Source organism: Bos indicus, chromosome 3, assembly GCF_029378745.1.
Source record: "Bos indicus isolate NIAB-ARS_2022 breed Sahiwal x Tharparkar chromosome 3, NIAB-ARS_B.indTharparkar_mat_pri_1.0, whole genome shotgun sequence".
In the NCBI taxonomy this organism is placed as follows: Eukaryota; Metazoa; Chordata; class Mammalia; order Artiodactyla; family Bovidae; genus Bos; species Bos indicus.
This window is the reverse complement of record NC_091762.1, coordinates 34,873,600-34,891,230: the sequence shown is the minus strand read 5'-3', so window position 1 is coordinate 34,891,230 and position 17,631 is coordinate 34,873,600. Positions and strand designations below refer to the sequence as shown.

Here is a 17,631-nt window from a genome sequence, read left to right as displayed (position 1 = left end):
AGTCGAACACGACTGAGCGACTGAACTGAACTGAACTGAACTGAATGTGGAGTTGTTGCTCAATATTCTTAAATTCAATATTCTTAAAAGATGTGCTCTTTTCTGCACAACCCCCCAGCAAGCTAGCTGGCAAGTATCTGTAGGATGACTACACCCAACTTCTTGGGAGGAATTTGAGCTAACTGGGAAGTAGGGCATCTCTAAAAGTTAACTGAGTCCTTTGTGACTCTGAGTTCCAGGTCCTACTGAAGTCCTACTCAACAAAATGAAATGACTGTTTGGAAAGTGTCAGTGACACCTGTCTGAGGTGGGGTCTAGTTATTATTAAAGGTAGAAGGAATTCTAAGTGAATACAATTTAGATTTGCATGATTCCCTTCTCAAAGGGAACCTCTGGGCACATTTGCAATCCCATAATTAAAACTGATAATAGCATTATAAAACATGGGTATTATCTTCAGAGGAGAACTTCTGAGTACTCACACTATCCCAGAGACAAATAAACTCTTAGAAGTCAGACAATAGGGGAGTCATAAGAGTCTCGCTTCCCTTTTAAGCAATCCACCCTCCTAAGTGACCTTTGGGAATAATAGGGTAGTAAGTAAGTTTCATTGTGCAACTTCTTTCACTCATGACGCCATGTGAAGTAAGAGCACCTGACTGTTTTACTAACAGGCAGACTCCGGAACTGCTATTATGCTACGATACTAACCATCTAATGCAACTTTAGAGAACCCCAGGAATTAACTCTGTAAAAGACCACAGTTGTTTCCTGATTAAAGCCCTGAACCACTTCTCTTTCTCAGACAGGCTTCTTACACTTACCTTCTTTCTTCCACAAGCCCTAAAGGTTGCCAAACTCACCTGTCTTTACCAATCCTGTCCTGATTTAAGAGAAAGTTTGGCATCCTGCGGCTCCCTCAGTCCAGAAACGGTTGGTCATCCCAGCTTAGGATGCATTTCCTCACCCCCACCAGACTTCTAAACTCTGTGATCCCCTCACTTCTAAGCTATTAATCCCATTTCATATGTAAGTAATTTTTATACAAAGCCACCAGAAGGAAATGACAGAGATGTGCCCTTATGGAGGGGATATACAAATCCATAGTAATTTTTCTTCATTTTTAAACTTAAAAATATTCCTGTTTCTCTTTAATAAAAAATGTGAAAGTAGCAAAAACTGTAGAGTCAGAATGCTTCAAATTCTTTCTTCGAGTGTTAGTAGCTCAGTTGTGTCAGACTCTTCGCAACTCCATGGACTGCAGTCCTCCAAGCACCTCTCTCCATGGGATTTCCCAGGCAAGAATACTGGAGTGGGTTGCCATTTCATTCTCCAAGGGATCTTCCTGACCCAGGAATCGAATCCAGGTCTCCTGCATTGCAGGCAGATTCTTTACTGTCTGAGCCACATATTTTATATAGTTGGGGTCATAATATACAAACAGTTTTGCAACATGCTTTTTTTCACTTAACACCAAGAATATTTCCCTGTTATTAAAAACTTTGAAATAAATACCTTTTTTTAAAAGTTATATCCACTCTATAGCTATACTATAATTAATCATTTCCCTAATGACAGACATTTATGTTGTATCCAGTTTTTCAATGTTTTAAAATAACCTAACGGTAAACATTCTTGCTTGTATTTTAAATTATTTCCTCTTGAAATAATTCTTAGGTGAGAAAGTATTAGGACAGAGTATAAATATGTTAATGCTCTTAATATATATACTAAATTAGTTTCAAAAGGCATATATTCTCATCAACAACCTGGGAGTGATATGTTGATATATACTCTGCAACACTAAATAGTAACAATTAAAAAATCTTTGTCAAAAAAGTAGTTTCAGTGTTGTTTTAATTTGAAGTACTTTGATAACTGGTGTGGTTGCACATTTTTCATATGCTTATTGGCCATTTTTATTTCTTTATTTGTGCATTATTTCAGTAGTTTGCTCATTTATCTATTATTCACAATATGACCAGTTATTTTATTACAAGAGTAACCAAAAAATAATGAGCATATTATAAAATGTTAGAACATATTAATATTTATAGTTTTATTACATGCTCTTTTTAAAATTTTAATTAATTTATTTATTCTTGTCAGCACCAGATCTTCTTTGCTTTGCAGAGGCGCAGGCTTCTCGTTTCACTGGCTTCTTTTTGTTATAGAGCACAGGCTGCAGGTACGTGGGCTTCAATGGTTGCAATGCATGGGCTTAGTAGTTGTGACTTGCAGACCTTGGAGCTCACAGGCTCCAGTAGTTGTGAGTATGGCCTTAGTTGCTCCATGGCATGTGGAATCTTCCAGGACCAGGAATGGAACCTGTGTCCCCTACATTGGCAGGGGGACTCTTTACCACTACACCACCGAGAAGTCCATAACATGCTCTTTAAAGAATTCAATCTAATACATTGAGAATATCTTTCTATGCCAACCAGCCATAATTTTTAATGGCTACATGATATTCCATTATATGGATTAATAACTATTTTCACCAATCCTCTGGACATGTAAGTTGTGTCTAATGTTTCCATATTAAAAATGATTGGTGAATGTAATGAACATCTGGTTCATTTATTTTGGGCACTTGTCCAGTCATTTATGTAAAACCATAAAAATGGAATTATTTGGTCAAGATGTACAGAGGTTTTTTATATGTATTACAGAATCTCCCTCAGCAATGGTAATACCAGTTTCTAGCCCCAACAGCAGCACATGAAAGGAGTAATTTCACATACTCTCACCAACAGTATTATCATCCTTTAAAATCTGCAATATAATAGGCAAAAAAGATGTCCCATTGTTTTAATTTACATTTATTGAAACACTAGTGAAGCTGAAGTTCATTTGTGGGCTCATTGTGGTTTTTTGAATTTCCATTGTAAAGTGTTGTTCCCTGTCCTTTGCCTTTTTATCAGGTTGTTGCCTTTCTTTTTCCTGTTGGGTTGTTTCATTCATTGTAAGAGCTCTTTAAATACTAAGTATTTAGTACTGACCCTTTGGCAGTCACATATGTCTCCATTTACCATTTTCCTTTTGACTTCACAAGAGGCAGTATAGGGAGAGACGACACTGGCTCTGCTATTTACCAGCTGTGGTGGGTGCTATACAGAGGCCCTATTCAGAGGCCCTTTACTAAATAAACATCTCCCAGCTGCTGTGAGACTGGCTCCTAAGGATTACAGCTGCTCTCCTCTCTGTGGAGTTTGCACTAGAGGGAGCTGCCATACCTGGGGAAGTTACATTTCGGCCCATACGATAGAGGGAACAAAAAGTCAGCACCCTTCTCTAAAGTGAGGTTTATGCTCTAGACTCTAGAGCCCTCCATCTATGAATCAAACCAAGGCTAAGATTTCCTTGGAGTTATTCTTGCTCAGCTCTTTTCTGTTCCCTATCCCTTTCACTGCTCTTTATAGGTTCCTCCTGTAGAGGTCTCAATAAATCCTATGGCTCTAAATCCCTGTCTCAGGATCTGCTTCTAGGGAAGCCAACCTTACATTCTGTAAAAGGGGTTAATATTAGTACCTACTTCATAGGGTTGCTGTGAAAATAAGTCCTACCTAAAACAATAATAATAGCAAAAAGTATATAGTATTTATATGCACTAGGTATTGTCCTAAGCAATTTACACGTATTAATTCATTTAGTCCTTATATCAGTCAAGGTACAGGTATAATCCTTAAGCATGTAAAGTGCTTAGAACTGTGCCTGGTGCATATTTAGCATCAATTAATCTTACAATGGCACCCCACTCCAGTACTCTTGCCTGGAAAATCCCATGGGTGGAGGAGCCTGGTGGGCTACAGTCCACAAGGTCGCTAAGAGTCGGACACGACTGGGCGACTTCACTTTCATTCTTCACTCTCATGCATTGGAGAAGGAAATGGCAACCCACTCCAGTGTTCTTGCCTGGAGAATCCCAGGCACGGGAAGCCTAGTGGGCTGCCGTCTATGGGGTTGTACAGAGTCGGACACGACTGAAGTGACTTAGCATAGCACAGCAATCTTAGCTATTATGATTGATTGATTAACTCTCCATTTCAGATCAAAGATTAAGCCTGTTAATAGGCTGTTTCCTCCTGCATTTTGAGGTCTCTTTCCCATGGCCCTTTTCTTAGGCATTCCTTTAGAAAGCTCCTTCCCCTTAATTTTTTCTGTTTTATTCCAAAAGGTAGAGCTGCCATGCTTACATTCTTGCTGAGGAACCTCCACACCCATCGTTCTTTCTTTCTTTCAGTAAAGGGAGCGCTGTTATTATTCTTTGATAGATTTGTTGGAAGCAACAGGTGTTATCTACCTAGTTATTCAAATTTGTGTTGATTCAATGGTGTCATTTATAACTTAGAGAAAAGTCTAGCTATCCAACTTCAGCTTAAAAAAAAAAAAAAAAGCTAAGCTTGATCTATCCCAAAAACCCAGCAGGTTTAAGGTTATACACACTCATTGCTCTCTTCCTTCTGCAAGGCACTGGAAAAAGTCAAGGAAGCCTGTGTTTCAGGGGGTCATCTAGAAATGTGCAGTAAGAGCACCACTGCTGATTTCCTAGTATCCAGCATAGTGTTTGCCACACAATAGGCACTTCAACCTATATGTTATTGAATAGATGATTGATTGAGTTTACAAGGTGAGAAAGAAAAATGACATCAACTAATAGTTGTTTATATGTATTTATTAATATTTACCACTTAATATAGTCAGCGTTTCCTTCCTGCATCCTTAACTATCCATCTAAGACCATTTTCCTTCTTGACAGAGAACCCATACAGCTTCAGTCAGTGAGGCTCTGTAATGGCAAAGTCAGTTTTTGTTTACCTGAAAAGGCATTTAATCCTCATTTTTGAAAGATACTTCCACTGGTTAAATAATTTGAGACTGACAGTCATTTTCTCTGACCATAGTGTCAAAGATATTCTTCTGGTTTACTTTTTTTGCAGTTGCAAAGTCACATGTCTGCCTCATTTTGTTCCATTGGCGGTAATTGGTCATTTCTCTCTTGATGGTTTTAAGCTTACTTCTTTGTTTTCAATGCTCTGCATTTTCATTATCTCATGTGTAGGTGTACATTTTTTTTTTTAATCCTGCTTGAAAGTATTATCTGCTTCTTTTCTCATCATAGAATTTCAATCAGACATATATTAGATCTTCTTACTCTATCCTTTGTGATTCTTTTATATGAAAAAACTAGTTCAGTTCTATGTTCCAATTTGCCGATTCTCTTCAGCATGTCTAATCTGCTGTTAAACCTGTCAAATTCTAATTATTATGGATTTAAAAAAAATTTTTTTAAGTCTAGATTTTTTTAAACTTGCCATTCATTTTTGCAGAACTTTGTTATTTATATTTTCTTTTATCATATTAAACATACTTATTTATAATCCATGGCTATAATCAATTCTAGTTTTAAAGTCTTTATGTATTTGATTCTGTTATCTGAGATTTTTTTATTTATTTTTGGGTTTTTTCCTTTTCTGTTAATTCTTGTACAAGATGTCTCTTTGTATGATTTGTGATTTGATTGAGAGTTCACTTTTGTAAGTTTTTCTGTAGAAATGTTTGGGATGTGGGTTAAGCTGGTGTTACAGTCCACTTGGGTTGACAAAATACCATAAAGTAAGATACCATTATATAAATAAAACACCTATTCCTCATAGTTCTGAAGCCTGGTAACCCAAGATCAAGGCATTGGCAGACTCGGTGTCTGGTGAGGCACATTTTCTGATTCATAGAAGGCCATCACCTCACTTTGTTTCACATGGTAGAGGGGTGAGGTTGTCCCCTGAGGTCATCTTTATAAAGGCTCTATTCTCATTCACAAGGGCCCCACTCTTAGGACCTAATTACCACCCAGAGGCCTTATCTCCAGATACCATCACACTGAGGATTAGGTTTAAACATGAATTTTGCAGGGACACAGACATTCAGCCTATAGCATTTAGATTTCTCTAAACGTGACCTGGTTTACCTTTGCCAGCTCTGTGAGAGCACCACCAACCTGAAACCACTTTAAGGTAAATTATGTGCTTGAGTTTTTTCAGACACCTCAGGTAGATGAGATTATTGCCTTTGGTTTAAAAAAGTCTCAGAGGAAGTTTTTCCCCCTCCATCCTACTTTAAGGCTGCTTATAGGTAACTTTCTCTTGTAGTCTTCTGGAAAAAGGCTGAAGAGACCTTCTGGGGGATCCTGGCTTTATGTGTAGAGTCTCTTATGAAATTTCTCATCTTGGCAGGAACCTGGCCTTTGTTTCTTCTTTCTATGCCTCATGAGACCATGACAACTAAAACTCTAATTCATCTGGTTTAGCCAAGACAAAGCTTGGTTTCAGCATTCTACTTATCTCTCACTAGTTTTTGGCTTCTGAGTAATCAGTCCTTACTTTCATGCTAGCTTATTAACAAATTTTCTATTTTTTTAAAAAATATTTAAAACCATTTTAAGTTGCTTTCAGTCTGAGAGTGAGACTATTTCATTACTGTCAGAAATGGAAGTCTACAAAGTGATTTTCTTCCAATTTTTTATTCTGAAAAATTCCAAATTTCCAGAAAAGGTAAAACAATAATACACGAATAGTATAGTACAAGAATAGTGTGTATATACTATCAGATCAGATCAGATCAGATCAGTCGCTCTTTGCGACCTCATGAATTGCAGCACGCCAGGCCTCCCTGTCCATCACCAACTCCCAGAATTCACCCAGACTCATGTCCATCGAGTCAGTGATGCCATCCAGCCATCTCATCCTCTGTCATCCCCTTCTCCTCCTGCCCCCAATCCCTCCCAGCATCAGAGTCTTTTCCAATGAGTCAACTCTTCGCATGAGGTGACCAAAGTACTGGAGTTGCAGCTTTAGCATCATTCCCTCCAAAGAAATCCCAGGGCTGATCTCCTTCAGAATGGACTGGCTGGATCTCCTTGCAGTCCAAGGGACTCTCAAGAGTCTTCTCCAAAACCGCAGTTCAAAAGCATCAATTCTCCAGCGCTCAGCCTTCTTCACAGTCCAACTCTCACATCCATACGTGACCACAGGAAAAACCATAGCCTTGACTAGACGGGCCTTTGTTGGCAAAGTGATGTCTCTGCTTTTGAATATGCTATCTAGGTTGGTCATAACTTTCCTTCCAAGGAGTAAGCGTCTTTTAATTTCATGGCTGCAGTCACCATCTGTAGTGATTTTGGAGCCCAGAAAAATAAAGTCTGATACTGTTTCCCCATCTATTTCCCGTGAAGTGGTGGGACTGGATGCCATGATCTTCATTTTCTGAATGTTGAGCTTTAAGCCAACTTTTTCACTCTCCTCTTTCACTTTCATCAAGAGGCTTTTTAGTTCCTCTTCACTTTCTGCCAGAAGGGTGGTGTCATCTACATATCTGAGGTTATTGATATTTCTCCTGGCAATCTTGATTCCAGTTTGTGTTTCTTCCAGGCCAGTGTTTCTCATCATGTACTCTGCATATAAGTTAAATAAACAGGGTGACAATATACAGCCTTGACGAACTCCTTTTCCTATTTGGAACCAGTCTGTTGTTCCATGTCCAGTTCTAACTGTTGCTTCCTGACCTGCATACAAATTTCTCAAGAGGCAGATCAGATGGTCTGGTATTCCTATCTCTTTCAGAATATAGTTTAGTATATATACTATATATATATATATATACACACATGTATACTTATATATATATAGTATATTATAGTACAAGAATAGTATCTTATACTTTATATAATAGTGCAAGAATAGTATCTATCTATATATATAGTTGTTTAGTTGCTAAGTTGTGTCCAAATTTTTTGCTACTCCTATGGACTGTAGCCCACCAGGCTTCTCTTTCCATGGGATTTCCCAGGCAAGAATACTGGAGTGGGTTGCCCCTTCCTTCTCCAGGGGATCTTCCTGATGATCCAGGGATTGAACCTGCATTGGCAGATAGATTCTTTACCACTCAGCCACTAGGGAAGCTATACATACATACACACACACACACCCCTCCATATATCTTTATCTAGACACACACACACACACACACACACCCCTCCATATATCTTTATCTACACACACACACACACACACACACACACACACACCTCCCCATATATCTTTATCTAGACCCAATTGTTAATATTTGGTTTGTATTTCTCTCTCTTTTGCTGAGCCATTTGAATATAAGTTTCAGAAGTCATGGCTCTTTACCTTTAATATTTCAGCTTGCATCTTCTAAAAATAAAAAATTCTATATAGCCATAATTCCATGTTATATGTAAGAAAACAAACAGTAATTCCATAATATTGTCTAATATATAGTCTATATTCAAAATTTCCTGGTTGCTTTTCAACTGTCTTTTATAGTCACTTTTCTTCGACTCTTTTTTCTCTCTGTATTCCCTACCCACCTCTGATATAGAACCCCATCAAGATTCTTGAACTTTTCCTGGTCTGTTTTTTGTAAACAATAATGCTTATCAAGAGTCTGGGCTAGTTGTCTTATAGAATGTCTCAAATTCTAGATTTATTCCATAGTACTTTAAAAAAATATATATAAACAGATGAAGTTATTCTCATGTTTAAAATCTCTTACTGGTTTCTATAACATTTAAACAATAAAGCCCAAACATATTTCCCTGGTTTACAAAGGCCTACTGGAGCTGTAAGCTCTCCTCAGCCTCCTTCCAGCTTCTCAAACACAAAAAGCTACTCCTCACATTAAAATTTAGTCCTTGGATTGGAGGTTCCCTTCTGCCTAATGTGCTCTTCCCTGAGTTGTGCTGGAAACTTGTCTCTTTTTGATTATTAAAATCTCAGTTTGAATACTGTCTTCTCAGAGTGGCCTGTTTTACCTTGACACTCAATATAGAGCTGTCATTCAGTCACTCTCATATTCCCCTGCTTTGAATTCTCCTCATTGATATCGTTCTTATTTATTTTAATTGAATTCCAGGAGGGCAGGGCTGTGTTCTGTCCTGCTCACTACTATATTCCCAGCACCTAGGGCTTCCCAGGTGGCGCCAGTGGTAAAGAACCCGCCTGCCAATGCAGGAGACATAAGAGCCCCAGGAGATGCGAGTTCAATTCCTGGGTTGGGAAAATCACCGGAGAAGGAAATGACACCCCACACCAGTATTCTTGCCTGGAGAATTCCGCGGACAGAGGAACCTGGTGGGCTACAGTCCATGAAGTTGCAAAAAGTCGGACACAACTGAGCTGCACACACAGAGAGAACAGTTCCTAAAACATAGCAAAAACTCAGTAAATATTTGCTGAATACTGTGATGAATAAGCTGAAAGCTGAGGGCTGAAAAGAAGCCAAGCATTTAAAGAGCCTAGGGGGAAAAAACTCGCAAAGGGAACTGACAGGGAATGCCCTGAGAGAACCCTGAGGCTTAGTCTATTCTAGGGTCCTGTGTCCTTGGAGGGAAGTGAACCCTCTGGAGGGAGAAATTCAAGAGAGTGAGGAGGTGGGCAGGGGAAGATGGAGTAGGGTTTTGTGGGTCATGGTAAGAAATTTAGATTTCATTTTAAACCAAATGAGAAGTCACTAAAGGTTATCAAGGAAAGGAGTGACACAATCTGATTTACACCTTTTAAAAGATATTCAACTTGAGTAAGATGGAGGTAACTAATATGAGTGACAGAAAGTCATATGTGTAAGAGAAGACTTGAAAGCGGGAAAGGAGGAAATGATGATTCATTTTGGACATGTTGAATTTGCTGTACTTCCTTTGTGGCTTTCGAATCAATACCCCAAAAAGATGAGTAAGAAGGGATTATAATACCTGAAATAGTTCAGTTCAGTTCAGTTGCTCAGTTGTGTCCGGCTCTTTGAGACCCCATGAATTGCAGCACGCCAGGCCTCCGTGTCCATCACCAACTCCCAGAGTCCACCCAAACTCATGTCCATTGAGTCAGTGATGCCATCCAGCCATCTCATCCTCTGTCATCCCCTTCTCCTCCTGCCCCCGATCCCTCCCAGCATCAGAGTCTTTTCCAATGAGTCAACTCTTCGCATGAGGTAGCCAAAGTATTGGAGTTTCAGCTTTAGCATCAGTCCTCCCAGTGAACACCCAGGACTGATCTCCTTTAGAATGGACTGGTTGGATCTCCTTGCAGTCCAAGGGACTCTCAAGAGTCTTCTCCAACACCAGAGTTCAAAAGCATCAATTCTTCGGCACTCAGCTTTCTTCACAGTCCAACTCTCACATCCACTCATGACTACTGGAAAAACTATAGCCTTGACTAGACGGGCCTTTGTTGGCAAAGTAATGTCTCTGCTTTTGAATATGCTATCTAGGTTGGTCATAACTTTCCTTCCAAGGAGTAAGCGTCTTTTAATTTCATGGCTGCAATCACCATCTGCAGTGATTTTGGAGCCCCCAAAAATAAAGTCTGACACTGTTTCCACTGTTTCCCCATCTATTTCCCATGAAGTGATGGGACCAGATGCCATGATCTTCATTTTCTGAATGTTGAACTTTAAGCCAACTTTTTCACTCTCCACTTTCACTTTCATCAAGAGGCTTTTTAGTTCCTCTTCACTTTCTGCCATAAGGGTCGTGTCATCTGCATATCTGAGGTTATTGATATTTCTCCCAGCAATCTTGATTCTAGCTTGTGCTTCTTCCAGCCCAGCGTTTCTCATGATGTACTCTGCATAGAAGTTAAATAAGCAGGGTGACAATATACAGCCTTGACAGACTCCTTTTCCTATTTGGAACCAGTCTGTTGTTCCATGTCCTGTTCTAACTGTTGCTTCCTGACCTGCATATAGGTTTCTCAAGAGGCAGGTCAAGTGGTCTGGTATTCCCATCACTTTCAGAATTTTCTACAGTTTATTGTGATCCACACAGTCAAAGGCTTTGGCATAGTCAATAAAGCAGAAATAGATGTTTTTCTGGAACTCTCTTGCTTTTTCCATGATCCAGTGGATGTTGGCAATTTGATCTCTGGTTCCTCTGCCTTTTCTAACACCAGCTTGAACATCTGGAAGTTCACAGTTCACGTATTGCTGAAGCCTGGCTTGGAGAATTTTGAGCATTACTTTACTAGCATGTGAGATGAGTGCAACTGTGCGGTAGTTTGAGCATTCTTTGGCATTGCCTTTCTTTGGGATGGGAATGAAAACTGACCTTTTCCAGTCCTGTGGCCACTGCTGAGTTTCCCAAATTTGCTGGCATATTGAGTGCAGCACTTTCACAGCATCATCTTTCAGGATTTGAAATAGCTCAACTGGAATTCCATCACCTCCACTAGCTTTGTTCATAGTGATGCTTTCTAAGGCCCACTTGACTTCACATTCCAGGATGTCGGGCTCTAGGTGAGTGATCATACCATTGTGATTATCTTGGTCATGAAGATCTTTTTTGTATAGTTCTTCTGTGTATTCTTGCCACCTCTTCTTAACATCTTCTGCTTCTGTTAGGTCCCTACCATTTCTGTCCTTTATCGAGCCCATCTTTGCATGAAATGTTCCCTTGGTATCTCTAATGTTCTTGAAGAGATCTCTAGTCTTTCCCATTCTGTTGTTTTCCTCTATTTCTTTGCACTGATTGCTGAGAAAGGCTTTCTTATCTCTTCTTGCTATTCTTTGGAACTCTGCATTCAGATGCTTATATCTTTCCTTTTCTCCTTTGCTTTTCACTTCTCTTCTTTTCACAGCTATTTGTAAGGCCTCCCCAGACCAGCCAGTTAATTCAGGTGTTTATAAGCTCCTGATATTAAGGGTAGTGGTTGACAATAATGATAATAGGTACCATTTATTGAGCAGTCAGGTTAACCACTTAAAACTTTCCTCACATAAGCATCGCAACCACCCTTATTCAAAGAGGATTTACTATCTGTGTTTTACATTTGAGGAAACTAAGAACTGATGCTTTTGAACTGTGGTGTTGGAGAAGACTCTTGAGAGTCCCTTGGACTGCAAGGAGATCCAGCCAGTCCATTCTGAAGGAGATCAGCCCTGGGATTTCTTTGGAAGGAATGACGCTAAAGCTGAAACTCCAGTACTTTGGCCACCTCATGCGAAGAGTTGACTCATTGGAAAAGACTCTGATGCTGGGAGGGATTGGGGGCAGGAGGAGAAGGGGACAACAGAGGATGAGATGGCTGGATGGCATCACTGACTTGATGGACGTGAGTGTGAGTGAACTCCGGGAGCTGGTGATGGACAGGGAGGCCTGGCGTGCTGCGATTCATGGGGTCGCAAAGAGTCGGACACGACTGAGCGACTGAACTGAACTGAACTGAAGGCTAAAAAGGATAAAGCTAACCCATTCAAGATGAAGGAAATGGCAACCCACTCCAGTATTCTTACCTGGAGAATCCCATGGACAGAGGAGCCTGGCGTGGGATCGCAAGAGTCGGACACAACTTAGCAACTAACCCACCAACCTGTTCAAGGTCAATCAACCAGTAAGTGGCAGAGATGAAACTCAAATCTAGGTCTAGTTTGATGCCAAAGCTGTTATTTTAGCCACTTTTCCGTAACGCGTTCCTAATAGGAATGTTGCTTGGATCACTGGTTACGGCCATCATTCAGAGAGATACTGAAACTGGAGTTTTCTTAACACATTCTTAAGCCTGTAAAAACATTTAAACTTCATTTCAGTGGAGAAATATCTATTTGAGAAATAATCTGATTAAATTCATCAGATAATTAAACCAAGAGAGACTATAATCTTAATATTTTTGTAAAGAACAAACAGACCCATTTTTCAGTTAACTTGATATGAAGAGGAAATGAGCGTAAATAAAGCGTATTCTTCCTAGCGTATCTTGGAATGGAGCTGCTTAAAACGCAGCAAAGCTGCCTTCCAATTTTCCTGGGAACCAGCGATTCTGAAGTCAACACAAGTTTGCTTTTTTAACAGCTGGGAACACCAAGAATTGTCACACAGCCTCAAGAACTGAGGCTGCCTTGTTCAAACTCTCACACGGGGCCCTCTGTTCCTTTCACAGAGCCCTCTTTTTCTCAAACATCCCACAGATGCCGCTGGGAGACAGCCTCTGGGCCGGCACCAAGCCTTCAGGGCAGGAGGCACTTGTTTGGGATTCCCGTCTTTCAGTGGTCTTTCTGGTCTCGGCCAGACCGATCTAAAGGACGCTTTGCGGACGATATTTTTCGCCCACTCGTCAGTGCCTGAAGAAGAAACGGGAGGGCAGGAAAGTATTAATAACTTCGCTTTGGTGGTTGAGGACAGACCCTTGAGCAACGGAGGGACTAAGAGCCCACAGGCCCTCCCTCAACCTGACACGCAGTGCCCAGCCCAGCCCGGGGGGCGGAGGCAGCGCGCCGATCGCCCCGCCTCCCGCCGGCCATTGGCGGGTCCGAAAGACGCGGGGCGTCGTCGGTTTGAATGGGCGCGCCTGGAGCTGGGCGCAGGCGCAGACGAGGGGCGCGGTAGCGGGCGGGCGGTGCTGCGGGACCCTTGCGTGGCGGCCGACGCTGGGGGCGGTGAGGAGGGATCGGGACTTCTGGCCCACGTGACCTGGGGGCGGGGGGCACGCGCCGGCCTCCCGCGGTGCCTCCGCTTAGGGACCTGCCGCGGGAGCGGCCGCTGCCACTCGCCTGTTGCGCAGGTGGCTTCTGCTGCTGCAGCTTCGCCGTCTCCGCCGCGCTCCCTACACTCGCCGGCCCCCGGGAGGTGAGTTCGGAGGGGCGTTTGCGGACGCCAGACGGAGGGAGGTGACAGGGAGGGGGGGCGTGTGAGTGAGTAGGGGGCGGGCTCTGTGTCTGGGGTGTGGGGGCGATCTCCTTTGTTCGCGTCAGGAGGGGGCCGGAGTGGTCGCGGGGACGCAAGTCGAGAAATCAGAAATTCGGGGTGAGGAGTAGCCCGCTCCGGGTCGAGCACTCAGTTTCTTTCAGGTTGGACATTTAAAAATTAGAGTACATCCTAAGGGCTTTCTTCTCTAGTTTGTTCGTTTAGTAAAAAGGACAGTAGATACAAGAACAACTTACGTATTCTGAGTGTGAGTAACAAACAAAAACGCGAAACCCCGTGGAATTAAATCCGAGAAGGATGGCGTTTCTTGTGGTGAGTTTGCTGTCTAGAGCAGGCAGCCTTTGTCAGACACCTGCGTTTACCATACTGAAGTTAATGGACTCTGGGGAAATCAACCTGTCGCTTTACCATAGAAATTGATAGTTGGTGCAAAAAGTTTTCGTAAGCATTGAATGTCAAGAAAGCCCTTTGCTGAAAATCTATAGAGTATCTTGGAATAATAAGAAACCTATAGTTTCCTTGTTTAATGGTAACCAGTTAGCTCGTTTTTAAACTGGTATCATTTGAACTCTTAAAGAAAACGACTAAGGGTGGAAATTTTATTTGCTTTAATGTATAATATAACCCTCCCGTGGAATTAAACGAAGTAGATTCTTGGCTTTCCTTTCACTCGGCTTGTACTGGAGTCTCTGGTGGCCTGTGTGGGAAGCTGAATTTTGAAGCTGCCACTTTAGAAGGGTGCACGGAAGATTTCCGGCTTGATAATCACCTGTGCGATTACCTGATAAATACCACTTTTGCTTGGCTTATCATTATTCAAGATGCAGCTTTGGCTGACCGTTTCGAAGTCAGTAATCATCGTTTAAAGGGGGCAGATCGCTTTTGGTTGATGTGTGAGTGTGTGTGTAGTGTGGAGGCTCAGGGGAGGAGGGACAGCTTACCTTGAAGCTGATACAGAGTAAAAAGTTATGTGTTACTGTTTTAGAAGGCATTCCCTCCAAATCCTCTTTGGCTGGATAAGCTGTTTAGTTGTATTAACTTCTGTTATTAAATCAGACATGCAGTGTTACAATGTTTTAATATAAATCTCAAGACTTGGTACTCGGCTAATTAAAACAAAGATAGGATATAGTAGTTTTTAAAATGGCCTTGTTCTTAAGCATAAAATGTTTCTAATTTACCTAAAAGATAAAAACTTCGTAATTAGATCTCTGGAATTTTAAAATTGAAAACATGACATAGATTTAGACTAGCATTCTAAATCTAATAGACATGTGATTTTTTTAAAAATAACAATGGCAATTATGATTATTTCTACTATATTGAGTACTTTTGTTAAGTACCAGAGCCAGGCATTGAGGTGCTTTTTGTAAATCATATCTCTAATCACCAAGACACATGTTGGATAAGTTTCACTATGCCAAACTAACCCTGAGAGTTTAACTAGATCATTTAAGTAGTAACTAGTCACTGTGCAGAGATTCAAAACATGGCCAAGTCCCAGTTGCTTCTGTGTTTCTTTAAATCTCTGGGTCTCTGGATTCCATTTGTAGAGACATAATCCCACTTTTAAGATGCCTGTATATGCTGTGTTTTGCTGTGAACTATACAGAAATATTTCAGCCCTTCTTTTTGGACAGCTGTTCTCCTTTCAATACTTTATAAATCACATAACACTTTCAATATCCTTCTAATTGTCCTTATAAAAACAGTAAAAATATGAGTAAGATTCTTCCTGAGTTATTTACATAAATATAAATATCCATTTTACTGTGGAGCAGAAATGTACTCAAGTCTGGTTTTCTCACTACCATAGGATTCTTCGCCTCTTTACAGTTCTTACCTTCTTCAGGCAAGAAATCAAAAAAGTTTGTTGGACATCGATTCTGTGCAAAGCAATTTGCTTGGTGTTGTGAGATGAGGAGAGAAGGCTTTATTTTCATGAATGGTTTCTGGAGTTTTTGAAGTAACTTTCTTCTGTCTGTCAGTTTATCTTGCTAACACAGATCCAACTTTTCAATTCCTTCGTTGAAAAAATCACAAGATTTCTTATCATACAAATACAAGGCCAAATACTCCTTCAGCCAAATGTGTATTCAGAGTCTCTCACAATTTAGTGCCTTCTTAGACTTCTCTTTTCTGACTCCTAACCCCAGAAAGTGGCACACTTTCTCTACAGTCCCACCCCCCTTTGCTTTTGTGTGAGCATTTCCCCGTGACTAAAATGCCTTTTCTCAATTTACCTAGTAGTAAGGTTTACCCATCCTTCAAGTTGCAGAACAGATTTCCTTGCCTCAAAAAAACTTTTCTTAGTCCTTTTAACTTAGAATTATTCTTCCAATATCATCTCAAAACATTACTGAATTGAATAGAAACATTTTCACACAGAATGGTGATAACTTTTGGAAGGAGAAAGCAGTTATATTTTCCCATGAAGAATTCTGAATTCAAACTCTCTAGGGATTCTTTTAAGGCATATATAATCATTTTACATTTGGGATTTATTTCTCCTTAAAAATGTATTTGAAACCAGTTTTGTCATTTCATAGTTTTTCTGTTAAGAGAACTCATTCATTGTCATTTACTAATTCAAGAACAAGGCTCAGTAGACGGAACCACTTCTTTTCTCTTTTCGCTGTTTAGTTCTTCATACATATATTAATTGGTTTAAGCTGATGGCTGACCAACATTGGTAGTAGTAAAGGGCTGTGAGTTGTATTTTCTGGTGACTTGGTGACCAGTTTTTCTCCAAGTTATGTTCTCCCCATTGTTTACAAATAAGTATTTCTTTTTTTTCTGTCATAGTAATGTGTTCATAAGATGATGTTTATTTTGTATTCTTTGAAAGCTCCTATTAATTGCGTTAAGTTTATCCATTAACTTATTTATTAACAAAAGGTACAGATTGGAAAGGGCAATGATTAATGTATATATTTAGGGTTTTTTTTTTTTTTTTTTTTTTAAGGAAGTCGAGCTTAGTGTGAATCATAGGGTTTTTGGATTGCAGACATTTTTCTTGTGATTACCTGGCCTTATAACCTGAGTAGTCATTTGTAATGTACTGAAAATATAATTGGAGTTGATTGAATTTAGAATTTTTAAAAAATTATCATTGTGTCTTCTATAATCTTGATATTAAAATACTGCTTTGTATCCAATTTTACATGGTTACAGTAATTAACTAAAAGTAACTTATATGTTTAATTGAAACTCTAAAAGGTTATTGATTTTACTAATGATTAAAAGTACAGTATATTCAAAAATTTTTATAGGAGGAAAAATTAACATTATTTGTAAACTCTGGACTTCACTTTGAGGAGAAATAAGACCAAGTAATAGGGAGAAAACTACTAATTTTAGTCTAATGAACACAGATGAGACTTTTCTCCTTTAGTTGGACATACTTATATTTTTAAATATAAGTAAGTAGTCTTGTTGAAATAGGATTTTTGATTAACTGTTTTGCAGGGGAAAAAGGTAACCAAGGTTAGAGCTGTTGCATAAAAGAAACTAACTTTGGTTCTTGAAATTTTTAGGCAACTACCTCATCATACCCCATTCAGCAGTTTCAATGATTAGCGTGGTCACTGGCATAATTCATACTGGCTCCATATATAATCTAAAAATAGAGCCCCTTTCTAGTCTATCACCTTCCTCTCAGGAAAATATTCAGTATTCAGCTTCTTTCTGCTTTATCATGGGCTGCCAAACCCTAAGACACTTAAGAGGCTGCCTGTACAGTAATGATTATATCTGCAGTGCTTCGTGTAGGGACTGTTGGAAACTAATGTGAACTACAGACATTCAGCATGTCTCTTGTACGTAGCCTCATACACTTGGTCCTTTCTCACTGTTTAACAGCAGTGCTGAGATGAAAGCTTGAACTAGTCAAATCTATCTTCTAGATTCCATTTTGTTTT

General features: G+C 40.0%; 1 protein-coding gene across 4 annotated transcripts in view; it reads left to right on the top strand.

Moving 5' to 3' along the window:
* Window positions 1-12,907: 12,907 nt before the first annotated feature.
* GPSM2 (G protein signaling modulator 2) overlaps window positions 12,908-17,631 on the top strand; it is a 53,969-nt gene continuing 49,245 nt past the window's right edge. For 2 of the 4 annotated variants that reach the window (XM_019956951.2, XM_070785984.1), the window contains exon 1: window positions 13,407-13,633. The gene's annotated coding sequence lies outside the window, so the exon portion shown is untranslated. Of the gene's footprint in view, window positions 13,634-13,900; window positions 14,024-17,631 lie in introns of those variants that run through there. The other 2 variants (XM_019956952.2, XM_070785985.1) reach the window with 2 other exon arrangements.